This window comes from Bidens hawaiensis, unplaced genomic scaffold (assembly GCF_021521415.1).
Source record: "Bidens hawaiensis isolate Kalapana, Puna unplaced genomic scaffold, B.hawaiensis_p1.1 tig00039496_1, whole genome shotgun sequence".
NCBI lineage: Eukaryota > Viridiplantae > Streptophyta > Magnoliopsida > Asterales > Asteraceae > Bidens > Bidens hawaiensis.
The window spans coordinates 1-7,149 of NW_027496943.1; positions in this window are offsets into that span (position 1 = coordinate 1).

A 7,149-nucleotide genomic window follows, 5' to 3' on the forward strand; every position below is an offset into this window, starting at 1 on the left:
TGTTTTCCTTTAAATAAGCACATATTAAGATAGCATGGATTTCTCATGGCTGTAGAGTTTCGGTTGTTTATGTAACAACCCCAAAAATGGGGTCAGAATTTTTTATATTATTTTGTAAAAGAAAACTGTCGAAGCACGAAATAAATCTTACCTGATCCATGACGATGTTTCCACGGATTTTCGAGATGAACGAACCACGTCTTGATCTACTTCTTCTTCGGCTGCGCATGGTGACCTGCAATGTTGAGACCTGCAATGGTTTCGGGGGTGTGGAGGCGACTGCTAAGATATCCTGAGGATTTCTTGTTCACAGACACAAAAAGTGGTGGTGGCTCTTATTGAGCATCCTCTATGATAAGGAGGTGGAGACCTCCTTATATAGAGTCTCATGGCCACCATCATGGTACCCTAATGGGCCTAGCCCAGTTAGGGTTACCTCCACAAAACCCCCTCAGCCCAATAACATTGTATTAGTCCATGTAATGAAATAAGCCAAACATAATAGATTTAGGGTCGTAGAACCGGGTTTTAGTACCATACCCCTACAAGCCCCCCCAAGTCCAGTGTTGCTCCTGGGCGCGCAAGCGTCTAGGTGGAGCGCTGGACTTTATAAGGTGTGAGGCGGTTTTTTCCCTTTTCTTTGGCCTTGTCTTTATTGTCTTTTGAGTTTTGAGAGTTTTCTTCATGATGGTGACATGTTGTAATAAAAGCCTGCGCGCGAGGCGACTTACGAGCTATAATAATAATGAAGCTTGCGCGTGAGGCGACTTACGAGCTATAATAATAACGAAGCTTGCGCGCATGGCGACTTATGAGCAGTAATAATAATGAAGCTGGCGCGAGAAACGACTTACGAGCTAAAATAATAATGAAGCTGGCGCGAGAAACGACTTACGAGCTAAAATAATGATGAAGCTAGCGCGAGAAGCGACTTACGAGCTATAATAATAATAATGCCTGCGCGCGAGAGGCGACTTACGAGCTAAGAACAATAATTGAGCTGGCGCGTGAGGCGACTTACGAGCTGTGAATAATAAAGCCTACCGCGAGGGGCGTCTTATGAGCTATAAGAATAATAATTTAGCTGGCGCGTGAGGCGACTTACGAGCTGTGAATAATAAAAGCCTGCGCGTGAGGCGACTTACGGGCTATAATAATAACGAAGCTTGCGCGCATGGCGACTTATAGCTGTAATAATAATGAAGCTAGCGCGAGAAGCGACTTACGAGCTATAATAATAATAATGCCTGCGCGCGAGAGGCGACTTACGAGCTAAGAATAATAAAGCCTGTGCGCGAGAGGCGTCTTACGAGCTGAGAATGATATAGCCTGCGCGTGAGGCGCCTTACGAGCTATGAGAATAGTAAAGCCTGCGCGCGAGAGGCGTCTTATGAGCTTTGAGAATAATAAATAAGCTGGTGCGCGGGGCGACTTAGGAGCTGAGAATAAGAAAAGCCTGCGCGCGAGGGGCGTCTTACGAGCTGTAGCATAATAAAGCCTGCGCGTGAGGCGTCTTACGAGCTAAGAATAATAAAAGCCTGCGCGCGAGAGGCGTCTTACGAGCTTTGAGAATAATAACGCCTGCGCGCGAGAGGCGACTTACGAGCTAAGAACAATAATTGAGCTGGCGCGTGAGGCGACTTACGAGCTGTGAATAATAAAGCTTGCGCGCGAGGGGCGTCTTATGAGCTATAAGAATAATAATTTAGCTGGCGCGTGAGGCGACTTACGAGCTGTGAATAATAAAAGCCTGCGCGTGAGGCGACTTACGAGCTACTTTATGTCCCGCGCCACGTGCAGATGTTGCATGCGCGTGCGCGTAGACTTTGGTTTTGTGTTATGCGCCACGCGCAGATGTTGCGTGCGCGTGCGTGTAGACTGTGACATGTGTGAGCATGTGATGCGTAAGCAAGTGTAATAGGCGTGAGCATATGTGATGCGTGAGCATATGGTATGAGGATTCCCAACCCTTAAGTTTGGCGCGTAGCCATATGGGATATTATGAGGATTCCAAAACCTTGAAGTTTGGCGCGTAGCCATATGGGATATTATGAGGATTCCCAACCTTGAAGTTTGGCGCGTAGCCATATGGGATATTTGGAGGATTCCCAACCTTGGCGCGTAGCCATATGGGATATTAGGAGGATTCCCAACCTTGGCGCGTAGCCATATGGGATATTATGAGGATTCCCAACCTTGGCGCGTAGCCATATGGGATATTATGAGGATTCCCAACCTTGAAGTTTGGCGCGTAGCCATATGGGATATTAGGAGGATTCCCAACCTTGGCGCGTAGCCATATGGGATATTAGGAGGATTCCCAACCTTGGCGCGTAGCCATATGGGATATTAGGAGGATTCCCAACCTTGAAGTTTGGCGCGTAGCCTGATGCGCGCATGCACGGCGATAGAGTGGTGACTCGCGAGTGCGCGTGCATGACGGAGGTCTCTTGCGCAAAACCCAGATGGTGGTTTCCGCGGCGGCACATGCACGGCTGCGGAGTGAGAACCCACGGGCGTGCGTACATGGCGGCGGAAGTCTGGTAATTTCTGGATCTGCAATTTAAGAGTTAGATCTGCAACTTTAGACCTAAAATCCAGGTCTGTAATCTAGACCTAGATCTGTAAATCAGATCTGGACAGATCTGAAGCCCGGAGCAGATTTAAAACCATCACAGATCCGGAGATCTGATCATTCGAATCAGGCCGTTTCTTCTTGCCTAGATCTGGAAATCTCTTTTTAGATCTATGGATCTTTTTGAGCTTTAATATAAGCCTCTTTTTAGATCTTTGAAGCCTTTTTCTGTAAACTTCCAGATCTGTGTTTTTCTTGGGAGAGATCTGACAGCCGAGATGAAGATCGAAGGGCAGTTCGTTGCCGTCCCACGGATGGCGCCAATGTCGAAGCACGAAATGAATCTTACCTGATCCATGACGATGTTTCCACGGATTTTCGAGATGAACGAACCACGTCTTGATCTACTTCTTCTTCGGCTGCGCATGGTGACCTGCAATGTTGAGACCTGCAATGGTTTCGGGGGTGTGGAGGCGACTGCTAAGATATCCTGAGGATTTCTTGTTCACAGACACAAAAAGTGGTGGTGGCTCTTATTGAGCATCCTCTATGATAAGGAGGTGGAGACCTCCTTATATAGAGTCTCATGGCCACCATCATGGTACCCTAATGGGCCTAGCCCAGTTAGGGTTACCTCCACAAAACCCCCTCAGCCCAATAACATTGTATTAGTCCATATAATGAAATAAGCCAAACATAATAGATTTAGGGTCGTTGAACCGGGTTTTAGTACCATACCCCTACAAAAACCTATTGTTAGTTACCGAGTGTGATGTTAATCGAATAGTGGAAGCGATCGTACGTCGATGGGATGCCCGAAGAGTTGAGACAATAACTAATGGGCTTGGCCTGAATGAAGCAAACGAAATCGGGACTTGTTTAACCCGAACATGAAAACTTCAAAGTCATACGAACCATTTTATGATTATTTAAATCGTCCCGAGAATCCAAAATATTTAACCCTAACATCAATGGTTTCGTATATTAAATCAAACGAAATAAAAGCCGATATACGAGATTCATGACACGCTAGATATTATCTAAGTTACGTAAAATTGTTCTCTTGCTTGAAGAACCGAACCAGCCAAAATAAGTAAACCGCGTAACTTGTTATTTGTAGTCGATATCCATTCCATTCTTTGATAATCCTGCTGCTCATACTAATGCTTATACGAAAATCTCAGCCCTGTGAACTCTCCGATCAATGAAGGTATCCGTATTTATGTATTCATCATTTCATTCGTTTTGTTTCACGCATCAGAACCGATGTGTAAAGACCAGGCCGAACCGACACTTTGGTAACTCGTTTAACTAAGAAACGAGCTCTAAAACCAAAACAATGTCAACTTATTTTTACAGCCATATACATAATATTTTTGTGGTATATAATATAACCAAAATCTATTTTAAGTGGAAACATTGCTTTAAAACCGAACTAGAGGGCAAACGGGCTTAAACCGAGCTCGAGCTCGTTAGTGCAGCTTTAAAACATTTTTAAAACTGAAATGTTAGAAAAACTTATTTTTATTTACTATTACAGGTCCTAACATACTTGTTAACCAAAAATGAGTTTTGATAGAAATATACCATAAAGGTGCCAACTTGCCCAAACCAATATTTTGGTTTCAAGTTTTAATTTACTCAGATATTTAGAACTGTGTTATGAAAAAATCCAATGCCAAATTAGGGCTTCTGGTTCAGGGCCTTACACCCCCAAAAAGCAAATGGTTATCATATTATTCATATGTTCAATTTTTTCCTAGGGCTGTGTTGGTAGTGGTGGTTATACAAACACACTGATAGAGAGATAGTGATGGAGAGAGGTGGCGGGAGAGAGAGAGAGAGAGAGAGAGGTAGCATAGATGGATCTTAGAAAGGGCCAGCCCATCCTGTCTTTTTACCCGGAGAGTAAATTTTTCTGAAACATAAAACATATTATATGTATTAAGTCTGGTCTATTTATATAAATTGTGTTAGGCCCATCATGTTATTTGTGTCGACCCACAATTGAATTTTTTTTAAAATAAATTTCATTTAAAGCCAAAGAATGGGAACTGTTTACCTAATGAACATAAAGAAAGCCTCATAATCCAACTTTTTTTAAAATAAAAAAAGCCCAATCCCAAATGATTTCTCAACAAAAAAAAACTAAATATAAGCCCACATCCCGACCATAATCGAACGACCGAAGTAGAGAAGCGTTTATATATGGCTGCTATTGTGTGAAAATTGAAATCAAACAAAAGTAGAAGTACGTCGTTCGAAGAAGGCTATGACCACTAGACCAGGGATGAGTCATGAGTGCTCACAAATTGTGATTCAAACACTAGACAAGCAACATGTTCGGCGCGTTTTATCGATTTGGCATGTTAGGGTTTGTAATTATTCGAAGAATTGGTGCTTGAAGTCGGTCTCCTTTCATGAATTAGTAATTGTTAGATGTAAATTTGATGTGTTTTGATTTTAAATTATAAGTAATGTGTTATGTTTTTTTTTAGCGTTTACTTTGTAGTGTTAAATGTGTGAAATTTACAAGAATTTATGTTTGATATGGTGATATTTGTTAGGTTAGTTACCATTAGGGGTGTGCATATTTAGGTCCGGACCGAAAAACCCGATAAACCCGGCCCTAAAAAACCCGAATCCGGACCGACCCTATTTTTTTCGGGTTCATTTCGGTCCTGAAAATTAATGTTAATCGGTCTCGGGTCGGGTTCGGGTAGATACCCAACAAAACCCGACTTTGGCCCGAAACCCGAATTTAGGGAAAAAAAACAGTTTCCAACCTATTTTCTTTGAGACATTTTATCATACAGTTGGAGGGCATTCTCAATACAAGCAAGTAATAAAGCATATGCTGATTGATTAAGCACACAAATTGAAAACCCATTTGACTAATCAATTAAATGGGAAGAATCATGAACAAAATTTATCAACTTCTTCAAAATCGCAAAAACAATGCCAATCGAACATGAGAAAACAGAACAAAGAAGTACAATCTTACCTTAATCAAATGGATGAAGAAACATTGGAATATGGGAAGGTCGGTCTCAGGTCTGCACCAGAAGACCGTTAGACCGATTCCAGTTAGTACCGATACCCGACCATCAACATAGGGTTTAGGTTCAGTCTTTGAATTTACAGTAGCTCGGTCATCGGGTCGGGTCGGGTCGGTCTCTCAACGGGTCGGGTCGGGTTTTATGCTTTGTGCAGCCCTCGTTACCATAGGGAAACCGAAAGCCATTTATTCTTTTTTGACAGAATTACAAATTTTGTCCTTTAAAAAAAGTCAAATTACGGTTCGTGTCTTTTTTTTAGTTTCTTTGCAGGCGGTGTACTTTAAACATTTTTTTCTTACACATTATGTCCTTTACGCTAACTGGGTTAGAAAAACTCAGTTAAATACCCTCACGTGAGGCGCACGTGAAGGCATTTTTGTCTTTTCATCTGTACCCCTTTATCAGTATTAAATAGCCAAAAAACAAACTGAAACTTAATTATATATATTAAAATTAATATACAAATTAAAACATTTCTTCTCCACCAACCCACCACCATCATCAACCACACCACACCACCTGCGGGTTGCCACCATCTAAACCTCCGAAAACCACCACTACCTACCACCACCCGCAACCACCACTCTTTCTCCAACATGTGATATATAATTCGATTCGGAATTGTGATAATATAAATAGATCTACGATAGTGGAGGCTGGTCATGGGTCGCCACGGTACTGGTGGCCGGAAAACCGACTGTGACTACGATGGTGATTCTAGGGAAGTAGAAGTCAATAGCCATGAGTGATTTTTATGTCGGTGACGGCGACTGTGACCACCATCGTAGGATTCAAATATGCGATTTTGATTTTTCAGATCTGCGATTTTTTAGATCTGTGATCTGCGATTTCGACTTTCAGATCTGCAAGGATTACGATGGTGGAGGCGTAGTATTGTTCCGATGGACGGTGATGATGGCGATTGAACAATGGTGGAGGCGTAGCAGTGTTCCGGTGATGACGACGGCTAGACTGTGGTTGTCTTTAGAGAGAGAAAGATGAGAGAGAGGGGGGGGGGGAGTTGAAAGAGAAAAAGTCTATATTATGTGTTTTGATCTCAGATTAGGTATTGTTGGTGGTGGTTTATGGTGGGAGTGGAGATGGTTTTCGTCGTCGGAGAAGACGACGGCTGTGGCTTGCCGGAGAGGAACCCAGTGACAGGCAAGGGAGAAAAGGACGAAGGGGGAGACGGCGGTGGGTTGGGTTTTGTTTGACTTCAAGGGGTTTTGTTTGCAGGTACAGACGAAAAGACAAATATGCCCTCACATGCGCCTCACGTGAGGGTATTTAACTGAGTTTTTCTAACCCAGTTAGCGTAAAGGACATAACGTGTAAGAAAAAAATGTTTAAAGTACACCGCCTGCAAAGAAAATAAAAAAGGACACGAACCGTAATTTTGCTTTTTTTAAAGGACAAAATTTGTAATTCTATCTTCTTTTTTCAAAATTATGATGTTGAAAATAAAGAGGAATGAAGTAACATCGCCAAGCTTCATCAACAAGGGAGCTGCAATCG